This window comes from Limulus polyphemus, unplaced genomic scaffold, assembly GCF_000517525.1.
Source record: "Limulus polyphemus unplaced genomic scaffold, Limulus_polyphemus-2.1.2 Scaffold160, whole genome shotgun sequence".
NCBI classification, from domain to species: domain Eukaryota; kingdom Metazoa; phylum Arthropoda; class Merostomata; order Xiphosura; family Limulidae; genus Limulus; species Limulus polyphemus.
The window spans coordinates 778,501-795,677 of NW_013665770.1; the positions used below are offsets into that span (position 1 = coordinate 778,501).

Genomic DNA, 17,177 nt, shown 5'->3' on the forward strand with positions numbered 1-17,177 from the left:
TTGATTGCGGGCATGTAATTGAAAAAGTGTTTTTCAGCTGAGTAAAACGTTTCAAAACGACATACAATTTATTGTATTTTAACATCACTGTTGCTAAACATAAAGCCATACTGAATATGTAGTTATGATATTTGCTGAATATCTCCCCACAGCCTTCAACAAAGTTCTCTCAGCGTTTAAAACAAATGCTACGTGATACAAAATGCACGTAGGTTTGATATGTTTTTACTTAGTAATACTCAGGGAACTACCTCAGACTTTTAGGGCATTATGCAAGTTATGATCTAACACGTAGTGTTCAGGCATACACAGAATTGATATTTGATGTTTTCCTGTTACACTGTGAGTGCAATTGAAAAAAGGTTTAAGTCAGTTAGACTTAATGATTGTTTTTTTCGTTCAACGTGTAGTATTTTTGAAATTAGATTCAAGAAGTACGTTTCAATACATTGTATGTGTTTTTGCTGTTTACAGTATTTGGTGATACGCTATTTATGTGGGATTATTACACCAACATACAGTCAGAACAACACAGATAACGAGTGGAAAGAAAAGATTCAGCTATGGATAAGTTTAGAGGTCCAAGATATGTAATTTGGTGAAATGAAAATATGAGAATTAACTGTGCATAGTTAGAAAGCAATAATATCTGTATTAATACTCAAGGAATTAAAATACAAATCAAGAAACGTGGAATATTAAAAGTTAAATAAAAGTGATGAAACCTTTTTGAGACAATAACTAACGATAGGCGTTGGAGAATCTAATGCTTGGGGTGGGGTCTGAAGTGCCTTCTGTAGGAATACCGTTGAGGGATGTTTTTTAGGTCGTTCTATAAAATCCTTTTGTCATGTTTTTTTTCATGAATGTAATTATAATATATTTTAGCGTATTAAATACTATTAAAGACAATGTAATAACTTACAGAAAATGTCATTTTATTAGCATTAAATAGTGGCACATTGATAACGTTTGGCATGATTTAATGAGGGGGTAGAAATGAAAAGCAAGTTACTTCCAGGTTATCGGCTAGCTAAGATGAACAGGCTTTGAGGACAGTGCCTAATTAAACACCTGCTCAGCTATCCGTAAGTCTCAATAGCATGTATTGCTTCTGTGATTTAGCCCTTAAACTGTGGGGGCGGAAAGACAACTCAGTCAGTCTATTTTGAAATCTTTGGGGTCGCCTTTCCTCGGCTTCGATGCCTATGGGTGTATCTTGAACTTAGACGACCTGGTTGAGTAACGTTAGAACACGAGGTGGCAGCTTGACAAAAAAAAAACACTTTGAAAGTTGAAATACTCTCTTTGGAGACAAATACAGAGTCAACTAACAAAACAATTTGATTATCTATAGGTTAATCACAACCAAAGGGTAAAGCTCATATGTGAAATATCCCTGTTTGTGTATGGCAACCATATGGAAAGTGAACAGCAAAGATGAATACCATCCAACAAATTTCCCAGGTAAGTTTGTGATAACACTTTATTTGATTTTCCTTACAGTAAAACCCTTCAGCTCTGAATAAGGCTTTTTTTTTAGGTGGCCGAAACATGTTCTCCTGACCCTTCTATGGCCTAAGGAAACTTAAAAAAAAAATTCACCCCATATTTTATGCATCTAGCCAACCTTACTTTACAATTAAAATTAAAATGAAGCATCTTAAATGTGAATCGTCAATGTGAACACATGTCTCAGAAGAACAGCCTAAATGCAAACTCCACTAAGCAATGGATTTTACTTGCACGTGACGCTACAATATAATGAGAGGATTGTACACGCACACTTTATAATGACTGTATTCAAACAAGCAGAAATAGATGAAAAAAATTATAGAACGGAGAAACGAAACCACATCAAAAGGTTGCAGTACTTCTACAACATCACCCAGCGATATTATAGAGAAAAATATTTCCACAAGAAAACATAAATAAATTAAATCAGTCAAAATAAAACAGAAATTAAAATATTGGGTAGTCCTAATGGATTAAGAAACGTGGATCATATGCTTCAGAGCAATATTGATAATAATAACCTGTAATAATATATCTTAAGTATACATAGAATTAAGAACAATGATTACAATCATATTATAAATCAATAACAGTAAAAAAAAAGAGAACTTGAACGTAATCCTATTTTGAAACTGGGTAAATCAAATTAAAGACATGATCAATAAACGCATACATAACACACTTGAAGAAATTCACTATTAAAAACAATAAAGAAGTTATTGAGCATTTAGATTATTTATATAGTAAATATGTTATCTCTCCCTCAGATAAAGTAGCCAAAAACTCATTTCATTTGTAAAAATATTTATATTACAACCTTATGTAAAGAACTAATGTTTAATTTGAAAACATTAAAGCTTTCGTGTAACGAGGGGCATAAACACGTTAAAAATCAATATATAAAATATCATAAATAAACATATTACAGTTTTTATCAGACTTTGGCTAAATCAATGTGATGCCTAAACTATTTTGGATTTCCAAATTTCGTAAAACACCGTACAAATACAGGTTTATTGCACTGGTTAAAAATGGGACTTGTCAATTCTGATTGGTCATGATCTGAAATACATTAGGGGACATATAAAGAAATGCTGTAATACTATCAAAGAGAGAGAGAACCGGTATTAATCCTTTCATTATCATCGGTAGTTCTATTGAATGCAAAGAGAAAATTAAAGGTTTTGAGTTATAACAATATAAATATTTTTGATTTTCAGTAATCTTAAACTAATCTTCTTATTAATAGAATTAAGTCTTTCATCAACAATTTCAAGGTTTTCTAATAATTCAGGTCAATTACTACTCTGCATCAGTAAACAGAACTTTCCATGACAATGTCACCCACAAAAATTATCATTGTTACACATTGATTTCATTCTGGATAGCCATATATTTGTCACTTGATAATACATTTTTGCAATTTTACCAGCAAGTCTTCCAACAGATACAGAGAATTCCAGTTTGAGGTAAAATCAGCCCACAAGCTGCATATTTGTATTTATTCGGACTATAAATTTCATACATTACAAACCTTACTAAGAAAGACTGTAGTAAAGCTTACCATACCAGTCGCGCTTGTAGATATATATAGATAATATTCTTATACCGAATTATCAAGGTTTTTGTAGATACGGTCAAACAAATGTATACACTTCATCTCTGTCACTAAGAACAAAGTACAATATTTGGATTTAGTATCATTAATCAAGTATTCAATTTTAAAAGTTTCATTATAACGGGCACCTTCAACTTTGAAGTAATAAGCTTTCCATTCTCAAGTAGGAATATTTCAAATAAGTTATGTTACAATATTTACTACTCACGGCTTATTAGAAACGATAGAATTTGTTCATCACTATTATTTTTCACAAACACAGTTTCTCGTTGCGCATTTTAAACACAAAATTAATTCAGTTCGATAGGTCTGGTTTGAAATTCGCGCACAGCTACACGAGATAACTTGCTGTGAGCAGGACTTAATATTAATGTAACAGACTAGATACTCTAACTATCCTACCTTACCTTATCAGATAAAAGTGAAGCTAAATACAAACAAATTAACTGATAACACCCAAAACAACTGGAAGTGAACATGGTCTCTCTTGCTGGTTGATTAGGTAAGTTCCTGTTTGTAGCCTTGATGATTTTGGGGTCCACCTACTGAGTAGTTGGTCAAAAATCTACTAAGGCTTCTTAAAGCCACGATCTTCCAAAAAATATACCCAAATTTTGAAACTTGTTCTTGTGGCGTTTACAGACATTATACCTCTCAGTTGCATACCAGTAACACAACTAGGTTTCTTTGGCGATTGAAATGGCTGCTGCTTTGATGGTAATGAGAATGGCTTGATAGTCCTTGACGTAGGAATATTATTTTTAAAGATTTTCGCCATTTTGGGGAGCTCTTCCAAAAAGGAAGAAACTAATAACTCATCTCACTCAATTACTTCATCTTGTAGGTGTATGTTTCCCATCTAGGACACAAAATGATGGAAAGAAGAGATCCATTGGATTTGAGATAGGCTCTTTTGGATCCTTTTCCATGGTTACACCAATCATTAGTGAAAAGTCAAATTCTCAAAACTCAATTGCAATATCTGGAAAAAACACATCCTCATTGTATTTCCATTCATAAAGTTTTCGAAGACACAATATATTTCAAATCCAAGTCATAAATGAAACGTTCAGAGTTACACTACTCTGGTTTTTTAACCATGAGGAAAGGGAGGGTCAGCATTGGTTATTTATGCATTAGACGAGTCATAAAGCCAGGTTTTAGATATGATGAACTTGTGATAACATATTAATTACGCACTAACAACTGGCTACAATGATGTTAAAATTAAAAAGATAGAACTAAGGATTAAAAACTTTCATATCATGCAAAAGAAAGAGGGGGTAATTTCCCTCTCCTGCAGATATACTATCATTGTTGAGAGACAACTCGCCTCCGACCCCTTGAGGCAGTAACCATGGTACTTCTAATGAAAACACAAACTGTTATCCATTCAACTTTACAACGTAAAATAGTTAAAGTGTAAACCTAAATTCTCATGTTAAGTGCTAGCCATGGCCAAAGCTACTACCTCTAATCCTACTTGAAACAGCTAGATGTGATTTGAAATATAACAAATCATAAAAACCTAATTTCACCATCCTTTACTATATTCTTATATGGTTACAATCAGACACATCATCTATTTTTACCATAGTAAAATATAAGTTTCGCAGACAAAACAAACAGAGTCACGAGAAATATAAATATTAGTCATTGATGAAGTTGAACACCACAGCACTGCCTTACACCATGGTAGATTTTTACCCCGATGACAGTTGAAAATAAAACAAACCCCACAAAGTGAAAGGAATAATTCACAAGTTAATATCAGTCAAATGTCTATTTCATTGTTTCTCATTGCAAGTACACGATATAACCTCTATTCTTATCTTTCATATTTCTTACACCATTTTGCTGTTCTGTGTGTCATCAGAAATCTGATTGAATATGTTTTTGTTGCTTGCTTGTTTGTTTGAAGTTAAGTACAAAGTTACACAATGAGCTATCTATGCTCTTCCCACCACGGGTATCGAAACCCGGTTTCTAGCGTTATAAGTTCGCAGACATACCGCTGTACCACTGGGGTGGGGAGCGTTTTTGTTGCATGTGGTAACAAGACATACGTATACATTAACACAGTTATAAGTCGGAAAAATAAATAGTGAAAAGAAAAAAAATCGCTCTCACAGCTGGCTACTTTCTGTAGCCAAGCAGAATACGTCACCTTATAGAGCTAGAAAACCCTACACTCCCAATACAATACTGCACATAGTAACTTTAATGAAGTCAAATGTTATGCCAGTAACTCGAGTTTTACAGGGTTTTCTCGTTGTCAATAATTATTGTGAGATATATAGAAGGTATTCATTCCATCTGATACATTTATATCTATTTCTTCCTTCGCCCGAGATTGGCATAGTGGTTAGCATATCGGACTGAAGATTCGGAAGTCTTGGGTTTGAGACGTGGTGCTACCAAACACCCTACGCATTCTCAGTTGTGGATTCATCACACGAGTGATAATAAATCATACTCTTCACCATTATCTCCCTTCTTCTTCTTTTTTTCTGACAACATTTACCTTTAATGGCTCTATTAATTGGGCAGGTCTCACTAAGTATTACATTGATAATACTTTTGCTGTGGAAGTCAACTGTATAGCTTGAACGTAAGGACCACAACTCTGTTTTGGCTTTATAAGTATCCTAATTACTGAGAAACAGTGGATCTCAGTTGACATTCTCTGCATAATTACTGGGGAAATTCACTATATAGCTCAGAATAAGAGAGTTTCTACTCCCATTTGGCGTTCAGACTTCTCAACCGTAAACATCTGTAACCTATAACCACAGAATATATCCTAGTTACTGCTCTAATTTATTTATTTAAATCCATAATATTCTGTAAAGTGACAATTTTATAACAGATGTACTTCTAAATAGCTGGTAGTCCATATATCAGTTTTTACCTTCAAACTCTTTTTAAGCAACTAAAGAGGTACTTGAAACTTTGTCCTCTACAATAGCAGGGTCAAGGCGGTTGTAAAGTTTGTTCTCAATACTGATTGACTCTTGAACTCTGTCTCCCTCAAAATCCTCTTTAGTCACCACTCTAGAGTCTCATCTGTCCCATACAATTTCAGTATATTGGTATGTTCAGTATACGCCTTCTGCGTCAAATGATCACTAAACTTCATAGTTTGATAGATTGAGTTGTCAGAGGATCAGATATGGTCCAGTGTCCACCTGAATATAATAATCTGATGATTGAAGGTGTGTTCTATAGCCATTTCTGAACTCTACAAGTAAGATGTTTCTCCTTCTTTGTTTTATTATACCGACTTCTCTGAAGTGCTACTGCTTTTCCCATCTATTATCTCGCATATTCATGCTCTTTATAAATAGTTATACATAACCTTTCAGCATATTGTTGTAAACATTCACGAGTATCTTCTGTAAGTATAGAACTATACATCAGGTCCTCAGAAAGTGTAACGTTTCTTCCAAACATTAGCAAGCTAAGAAATAACCCAGTAGACTGTTGCTCTACTTTCAGTGTATACTGTGGTGACATATGATAGGTGTGATGAACTTTGCAAGTATCTGTTCGACATAGCGTTCGTACAGGTCATGGAAAGTGCTTAAAATTGCTTCAATTTAAAAACAACAAATTTCCAGGCCTTAAAAGTCTTGGAATACCTAGGGTGTGCAAAGGAACTATGGAAACTGCTTAAATTATAGGCAAGTTGATTATTGGTCCTTTTTGTTTTCGCCTGCTCCGATTATAAAATAATATATAACGTATTCTAATGCTAAAATATTTGCCGTTTATAGCATAAAAAATTGCTAGTGCAACATTATAGGCCAGTGCTCGCGCATGCGCTGTCTATGCTTATGTGACAGGCTGTAACTGTGCAAAACAATTGAAAACATTAATGATGGGCAGTTCGATTCATTTGATTCAGTTCCGTTTATGAACCAATTCAAAAGATTTTTTTTTTTTCGTTTGATTCACTGAAATGAAACCAACACCTCTAAACCGAAGCACTAAGTCAGGAAGGTTTATTTTAACGGAAAATAACTAGATATTTAATCAATAGTTGGCTTTTTCAGTTGTCGCGTAGTCTTTTTCAATTCATAAGATAAGAGGACGAGAGTACTGGCATACTTGTTCCCTATATTAGAAGTTTTTCCTTTTGGATTTACAGTTTCCCTATCAATAAACCTATTAAAGGTGTTAAATTCTAGTCATTAGAATGGAAAAAGAGTAAATATGACATTAGTAAAACAACATATCAAATTTTGAATTTATTTGTTCATAAATGTTCTCTATATATAAAGCTCAAAAATTTGTGTGTCCGTTATCAAACTACTCTTAGGTCGCTGGTTCAATCTAAACCAAACTTTATGAGATGATAGTTTGGAACAAGGGGCATGTAATGGAGGGTTAATAACCTCTCCACCTCATTATTAATGTTATTGAGCATTTATTATATTTGACATAAGTTAACGTTAACTACATTCATAGATGGCGCTACGCTCTTGCGAAAAATAAAAATTTCTATAACAAAATACACAAAGTGTGGGGAAAGACACGCAAACGTCTTACAGATCTCACAGAGTGCACTAGTACTCGCACTCTTTATGGAGAAACTCAATGGAAAAACCGCCAATTAATTAATCACATGAAACTCCTGGAATGACATTAAGAGCTGGGTGTTGAAAGCGGATAATAGAAAGCACCCCCTACCGCCATCACTTTCGCCGCTATCTCTTCCAACAAAATTACCCTAACCATCACACAGTGTATACCATGTTTTAAGTATATACGTATTGAATTCTTAAAGCATATACAAAACTTTTGGTGAAGTAATAATGAATACTGTAATAATAGGTTATGTTAAAAATAAATTGTGTGAAGGTTAGGATTTTTGTGTTATTTATCATAGCATCCACCCCCACATTTTTATAAATTTATAACCCGGAAAAAGGACGAATACCTCAGCTTGTACAACATAAACTACAACTAATTTAGTACTACATTAGCACTAAACAAATATCAGATTACATATATCATAGTAATGACGATGAAAATGATAATTATTATTTATTATAATTATTAATTATTATTATTATTATTAATATGATTATTGCTGTGATGATGTAGATATTGTATGTAGATTTGAGTTGGAAATTCCAGAATAATTTTCGTACTGGATTCAAAAGTTTCGAATCATTTCACGAGTTTATATTATTAGGCTAGTTACTTTTGTTACCTAGTTTGCTGAAGAGGATAAGACAGCAACTGGTATGTCTAATTAGTAGTAGTAAGACTTGTGGTAAGCCTAGGCCTCCATATAAATAATTTATTATTATGGCCAAACATATAAGAATTTCCATTTCCACATCAGATATTATATGCAGATGTTTTTGCGACATATATAAATATATGAATTTTGGGCGTGTTTAAGTTTAAAAAGATTCCAGGCACGAAAGTTTAAACTCTTGTCAAATGTATTTTGAACTTGCTTTTCCAACTGGAAAAATATATTTTTAGGTTTTGTAAGTTAGTACAAGATGTTTTCTTTTTTGTTATAATTAATAACCGAATATGCTCACTTTGTTCATATGACAAACTAAAATGATACTTACTGATTACAGACAAAATCGATTGTGTCTAATAGAAACACTTGCTTTGCCCAACATTTTAATTGTTTAGAGAAATATAAGAGTTTTATTTACAAATATTTTTCAATTTGTAATTAAACTAAATAATCATGATTTTGCTTGATATTGTCGAAATTAACTTATTATTAACTGAGCTTAAAACATTTCACTTCCAAATCTAGCAAGAATAGTCTTATCATAATACTAATGTATCTGATTCTCTCGTTTTTCAAATAACCCTAAAGTTCAAACATACTGTTGGTGTGGACGTGCTTTTTGTCACTATGAGAAAAAAACCTATACATTGGATAGGTGAAGTGAAGAACAAGTGTCATTGGCCACTATTTAGTTCTTCACATTATATAGCCGCACAATAGCAGGTATAATAAATATACAGGTTTACTGATGAGGAGTGGAATTCTCCGAAACTAGTATAATCTAATAACACACGTTAATAAAAGTGCACATTGAACTGGAACTTCCTTGAAGTTAGGCTTCGAGATTAAACAATTTTCGGAATAATAAGTTTATTTATTAAACCCCAAAGTTGTCACCTCTCCCTGATGCCATCTTTATGGATCTCACAGTGATAATTAAAACAAAAAAAAAGGTTTAATTTGAAATTAACTAATTACCGTGAACTTAAAACTAATATTCTGCACAATGTACATTTTTTAAATTGTAAACTAAAATATTTTTTCTTTCGTATTTGGTGTGATTTTTCTGGCATGCAAACTACCTTTCTACACATGCGTATTATATCTGTTGGAAAAATGTTAGTGGTATTCTGTTTCAGAAAGAGGAAGAATATTCTTATGAATAATGATTTAGATTGTAATGTAAGTAAACATATAAATGTCTGGACAGTACAGTTACATATTTTGTGATTATTTGCCTAGTACTTCACGCAACTTAACAAACAGCAAACTGTTAAGTTCATTTTTTGATCTATGAGAATTCTTCTTGGTGTTCCTAAGACACATACTTATTGTTCAGCTAACTTATAAGCTAAAGTGTCAGTGAAAAAATAAGCTTCAGCCTACTTGGTAAAACAGTTGATTATGACTATCTTATGTTAGTAATATCTATCTGTTTTCGGAGAGATCTGGTAATATCACTGAATATTCTCTGGATCTGAATGATTACAACTTTGTGTCACAGTTTGACTTGAAATAGCTGGCTTTCCTCTGAATAGCGTATTACTGTACAGTGTCTACACCATCTCTTCACATCTCTTTGAAGTTCATTTATCGTTTTAGTGATGCTTCGTAAATTAATTGTGAACTCACAGCCATACAGATAGTGTTGATAGTGCTTGACAAATACCATGACTGCAAGTAGTTCTTTTTTTGTTGCAACTTAATTATATGCAGTTATTTACTCTATATGAACTTGTACCTGTAAAACGTTGCTCCAATTCCAGTATCATTGGCATCATCTGCAACCAGTATAAATGTGCATGTTCTTTGGATAAGCCAACTTTTATATATCATAACATTTTAGTGCTTGGAATTACTGTTTATAGTTTTCACTTTGGCAAACAATTTAATAGTGATCTAACGAATGCAGAGAGTGGTGATGCAGTGTTATTGTTCAATAAATGTAAATAATATGAACCAACTTCTCTTGTAGTTGCAGTCAACCCCTCATTGTTCTGATGTTTTCAGAATCGGTAGAAATGCTTTCAATATCAAATACAGGACCATGAAATTCTACCCATGTATGCATAAGTTCATATTTTCCTAACTTAAGTTTCCTACCTGCTTTTCATATTCTCCGAAATAAGTAGGATTTCAGCAGTAGTCTAAACTGTATGGCCAAGCATAATATGTCATTGGCATACACCAAACACCTCTCCCATTATAAACAAACAATGTGAGTTCCATCAGCCACTTAAAAGTAATTGACATAGAACACAGGCCTAATCTTACAGGCCCTTCTCAGTTCTGAAAGCATTCCACACACTATTCCCAATGCATACTTATACACCAAGACCAGAGTAACCCTCATCTAGGAAATCTTATAGTTCGAAAAATTGTGGTTTCATATTTGAGACAAAATGAAACATCCAATGTATGTTGTAACATGAAGGACTGCATGCATAGTTTGCCATGAAGCATACTTTGTGTAATTCACAAAATTAAGATATCATCCTTTAAATGCATTCTTGAATTCCACTATTCCAAACTTTAGTTGGTGGCATTTGAGGGTCTTTTTGTATCTAACAGTTCATGCAAAAAACCCATGTAGTGGATTCATTACCAAGATGTCTATACTTGAATTACATCTACATTTGCTCAACATGATATAGTGTTGTTTTTAAGATTGTAAGAGATTTTAAACTTCTCCACCAACTTGTGGTTCATCTCCAATGATCAGAATGAAGTTAGTTTTCACTGGCTTGAGTGGTGGCTTCAGTATATCTCCCCAGGCAGGTTACCATACTCTACCTGGAACCAGCTAATATAGCTGACTTGGCAACTCTTACAACTTGTGGTTGACCTATTCACAGCTGATTAACACTGGGGTGAGATGGATTTTAATGCAATCTTATTCAGGGCACAAACTTAATTTGGCAGTCCTGTTTATAGTGCACTAAGTAGCTTCAACTAAAGAATATTTCATAATTGTTTTAGATAGTTGACCACAATAGCCATCATAGCACACCTATGATCCAGCAAGAGCAACAATATACTGATAGCTCTGCCTCATAGATGTATTCGATCCTTACTGTTGGAGTCTGTAGCTAAGTTGCCTTAGACTTAGACTGATCTTCCAGAGAAGTGGGGCACCTGGGGTTCCTACAATTGGCAGAAGTATTGTAGTAACTGCCAACTGAGTGTTCCATTTTGGTGTTTTGCATGAGGTTGCCATTTCAAGACTCATCACCACTAACATAGCTTCAGAATACAGAATGTCTCTGATGCCCAAATAATGTTGCATTGGCTAACTTGGTAGACTTAGTGAAATTATTAATGTCTGTTGCAACCATACTTGGATAGATCTTGCTGTGTAAACCTCACAATTAATCAGCACAATTTGCTAGTTCTTCATTGAGTGTACTGTGTTTGGCTGTATTTTTGTCTCAGTGGATAACGTGATTCTCTATCAGAATAAGTCTGCATTGAAGTTTTTACACAATTGATGTTCAATTATACAGCAGTTCATCATTTAGTTGTTTCACAGCATCCAAGACCAGAACTAGCAGAATATGTTGTATAGTTTTTCTGTTATCATTTTTTTTCGAAACACCTACCTGCCTGAATCATGCCATTGGTTGAGTTAAACCTTTTCTTGTTTTTCACTTGTATGGGGGCCCGGCATGGCCAGGTGGTTAGGACGCTCGACTCGCAATCTGAGGGTCGCGGGTTCGAATCCCCATCGCGCCAAACATGCTCGCCATTTCAGCCGTGGGGGCGTTATTATGTGACGGTCAATCCCACTATTCGTTGGTAAAAGAGTACCCCAAGAGTTGGCGGTGGGTGGTGATGACTAGCTGCCTTCCCTCTAGTCTTACACTGCTAAATTAGGGACGGCTAGCGCAGATAGCCCTCGTGTAGCTTTGCGCGAAATTCAAAACAAACAAACAAAACACTTGTATGGCATATGATGAATATGTTTCAACTCAAAATTTCCTGTTAATTTCAACGAAGGCAGACATCCTGCATTAACTCCCTGGCCAGGCAACATTGGTTCAGCCAATTCCAGCAAGAATGCAGGTACTATGATTTTAAACCTTTTCATATGAATAGAGGGTGCTTATGCATCATCAGCTACTTGAGCAGGTGCAAATTTCTTTTCCTCTGTAGGTATAAGGTTTTGAGAGGATATGCCACATACTTTGGGCCCATCTACATGTATCGTAAGATTTATTAAGTAATGTATTTTGCTTCATCTAGTGTTGGAATAATGTCAGCCAATGGAGTGCATTTCGAACCGTGCATCTTCTACTAGCACTGCAGATGATTCAACCCAGTAATGGAGAAATGATAGGCTGAAGGCTGATAACTGAAGAAGCACTAAAAAGGAGACTCACCATGGGACCGTAATGCATCATGGCAAGATAGCTCCTGCATATGGTCTGGTACCCATCATTCCTTCACAGTAGAGAGACGGGGCTAGTTTACATAACCAGCAACTTCAAGGATCGTGTAGCTCGTCTTTCTTACCAATAAATGGATGATTCAAGAAGTACTTTATAAGAAATAATTTATTATCAGTGACAATCAACGGCTTCTTGACATTTATAAAAACCTATATTTCAACAATAATGGTGGAAGAGAGTTACGATCTTGTGGCCTGCAGAGAAGAGAAGTAGAACAATTGCTAGAGGGAAAGGCCACTTCCAAGATTCATGAGTAGGGTTCTCTAACTACTTTCTTGTTTTACCCCATGCCTTGTCTCTTGACCTGGTCTTAGCTTCTCTCCATCACACAACGTGGCGTTGCCTTTATTGGTTGCTTGGAATGAAACAGATAAACTGACATTCACAACATTCTTGTCTACTCACATTAATTGTAGTGCCAATCGCTTTCAAGACTGGTTTCGAGAGTTGGCCAGCTAGAACAGCCATATGTGAAGACATGAATGTTTCAACACTGTCCTTCAACCAGGATTAAGGGATTCTTATGGTCATGCTTAACATAGATAAAGATCTAGTTTAACGTGAACTTGTAATTAAGTGCAGAGCACTTGCAAACAAGTTTGTTAAATCTGCTAGAATATACCTGAATAAAGATATGTTTATTTTGTAAGATATGAATGGCTTATAACCACAATATTTGCATATTACAGTGGAACAATTACTCATCGAACTTAGATACATTGATTGACTGGGATTGGAACGTGAGAAGATGGGTTTCATAAGCACAACTTTGTTTATTGACAGAGGTTTAGTAAAGACAAATATGAAACCAAACAGCTTTACTCCAGAGCCAATAATAATCAAAAGGAAGACCCTGAGTATGCTATCTCTCTGTTTGCTTATGATAACTGTATAAGGACTGAATATCAAAGATGAACACCACACGTACAAATTGCTCAGGTGACTTTGAGATAGAAGTCTATTTTACTGCCCTTGCAACAAAGCCTTACTGGTCTGAGTGGAAAACAGATACATGTTTACATGGCTTACCTAGAATCTTACGAAATGTAACAATTTTATCAACATACTTATGCATTACTTACAAAATGGTCAAATCATCAGATACACATACACGTAAAGCAAGAAACATTTTAAACATCTTATTAAAAGTATATTCACACAAACCTAATACTAAATTACAATCCTTTATCGTCTTTATCTACCACTGTGTTCTGTGATGAGTATCGATTGTTCGAGTTATTATAATGACCTTTTTAAACGATTCATCTATTCTTAATATGCCTAGCTCTATGTATTAAATACTCAGCTCGATACACTTTTTAGCAGAATTGCTCATCCTGCCGTAATTGTGGGCATATAAAGTATTAAGTATTCAAATACATTTCATATTATAACCTCATTTCTTATGGGGGCATGCGTGATTATAGATAGATTTAAAAGATGAGATAATTCAGATATTTAGATTAACGAATGTACGGCAACATTAATTTATAAAAATTGTGAAAATAGACTTTTTGTGCTTTTGTAATCTGTGGGTTATGCTGAGCTACATAAGATTGATCAGTGGCATACAAAATACCCTGTGTAATGACTGTGAAAAGTGTTAACAATACCGACTATTTTTCTTCATTCCCTATTTAATCACTATAATCTCATAAATGTTTTCTGATTCCAGAAAGAAACCAATACATGAAGTGTTGCTTCAGCAAGAAAACCAGCACGCGAATTTCTTACTTCAGAATGAAATACAATACATGCAAGCTAGTAAACAGATATTATCAAATAAAGACCAACTAGATTTTCAAAAAATGTCCATTTTACTCACCAAATACCGTAAAAACTGAATTCCAAATGATTTTGATGTCACCTCAGATTCATTGCACATATGTATCACGGGTACTGGCTAATTATTTTAGAGTTTTGGCGCAGATTGCGTAAAAGAAAAATATTTATGACATTCGATTAAACATAAGATTAACGACTAGTAGATGAAAATATCAGTTTCTTCACGAACATTTAAAGCTTAGCTGTAACCAATATTATATAAATTTATCTTATTTTCGATGGAAATAGTGTCAATTCAAACATCAATTTTGAAACCAGACTTTGTTGTATAAGCAGAAGCCATCAAATGCTATATACCTTCGTCGTTCTCGGTTCTAGAAGAAGAAGATGCTTGTACATTGGCTCTATTTTCCCTTCAGTACATGTAATGATGTACAACGTTCAATTATGCGCATGCGTCTGTCAGCTACCTAAAGTCTGACAATACTCACGTACCTCTCATATCACGATTATATGTTGTTCGTCTTTCTTACCAATCAAGGGGTAGTTCAAGAAGTGCGGAGTTAAAAAAATGTATTATCAATGAAAACCAACGGCTTCCTAACACTTATAGAGAACTATATTTCAACAATATTGGTGGAAGTCGAGATCGTCACTCGGCCTGTTGTAGACAGTAGATTTCAACAATATTGGTGGAAGCGAGTGACAATCTCGAGGCCTGTTGTAGACAGTAGATTTCAATTGCAATCTCAGATTCGCACAGTATTCTAATTTCATTGCTTCTTTATGGCTTCCCACTTTCATTATTCATGACTAATCCGTCTCTGAAAAGTAATAACTTACAACAGTGTTTACACCAAGTAAATTACTTAATTTAATTCTCTGACAAATTGTGTCAAATACCCCAACGTGTCAAGTGGAATTATTTTAAAATGTGTCTCAGTACATGTATAATACACATGGAACTGAATATCCTAGTGTGTATGTCAACTAAATAAAGCAACTTTAAAAAATCACATACGGAACGTCTTGTATTTTCACTTTATCAACACAGTTTATCTAGACAAGTTAGTGTATTATTTACAAGCAGTTTTACTTTAGATACTGTAATACTCTTGACACAACAAGTATCATCTACTTTTGCATTGTATCAGTCTTAAACAATTAAAAAGTTAATTTTATGTAAGTTATCCAGTATTTAGCTGTTTCCATATTGTTCAGGTTGAGATTATCTTCATAATCTATTTGAGATAAACTTTTTTCCATCAGTTATCAAATTATGACCGTTTATACTGGTTCTATAAATTGACCAGTATTTACCTATATTTCCATGTTATTCAGATTAAGTTTATCCCCATAAGTAATTTAAGTTAAATCCTGTCCATAAGTTACACAAACTGCAAACAGTTTGGATGTGTGTTAGTATTTATAAAACACACTGACATATGACTATAGCCATAAGTTTATCAAACCTCAGTTGCTTTTTTATAGGAATAATAATAAAAAACGGTAAAGAGTTTGGTTATATGACTGTATGAATATGATACTCCTGTTGTAAAGTACATTGTATATAATTTCAGAAGTATGTCGAAAATAAGAATTAGGCTCCTCTCATTGCTACGATTCTATTGCAACATAACTAATTAATCCTAATTAATTCAGAAAAAAAACACTTTTTAAACTTCTTTCCAATTATTATTACTCATCAGAATGAAAATAAGTCATTTCTAAACATGTTCATTATCTTCGAAACCTTTAAGGATCTATAATTACTAAAACGTGATAATAAAACATGAAGAAATAGCTGGTTGTTAAACCTTCGAGCTTAGTGGAAGTCCTTATTTGGTAGAGAGCTATTGGTTGTTAATGAAAACACTGACCTCCAGATGTAGGCTGTTTCAAGAATAGACAAAAAACAACCCCATAATAAGCAGATACTTACAATCGCACGATCCTTTCCTCTGAATAATACTTAATTTAAAACAGAACAAATATGCATCATATTCTAAAATCCACTTCATATCAATAATATTTTCTGAAGAAGTCATATATTCTTGTCCTTGGGCCTCAGGCTCGTGATTCTGCAGTCTAAATGTTGGGAAATCGGAAAACAACAACAACAATTGAGTAAATTTTGAAATGCGAATATAAATGCTCTTTCCATTTATGCCCCCCCCCCCCGTCCATAAGAATTCAGGTAGCCAAATAATAGTGGAAAGTTTCAGTTTTTCATGATTAACAAGTGTACTGATAAAGAAATTCAAACCAATATCTCAGAAAGAAGTAGAACAGTTACGAAAAACAAGAAATAAAACATAAAACTTTCTTTTCTCTCTTTGCCAGATAAACTTGACACACCTTGAAAGTGTGTTTGGGATCATTATGTTCTTAAAATATGAAATCTTGTCCAAAAGTTTATTTCCAGTGGGTACAGCATGATGAAATAATATACTGTGATAGTTACGATGATCCACGTTGCCATAGATCCAGTGGGTACAGCATGATGAAATAATATACTGTGATAGTTACGATGATCCACGTTGCC

At 34.0% G+C, this 17,177-nt stretch overlaps 1 pseudogene; it reads right to left on the reverse strand.

The window, feature by feature from the left end:
- LOC106476906 overlaps window positions 1-15,586 on the reverse strand; it is a 111,238-nt pseudogene extending 95,652 nt beyond the window's left edge.
- Window positions 15,587-17,177: the final 1,591 nt, after the last annotated feature.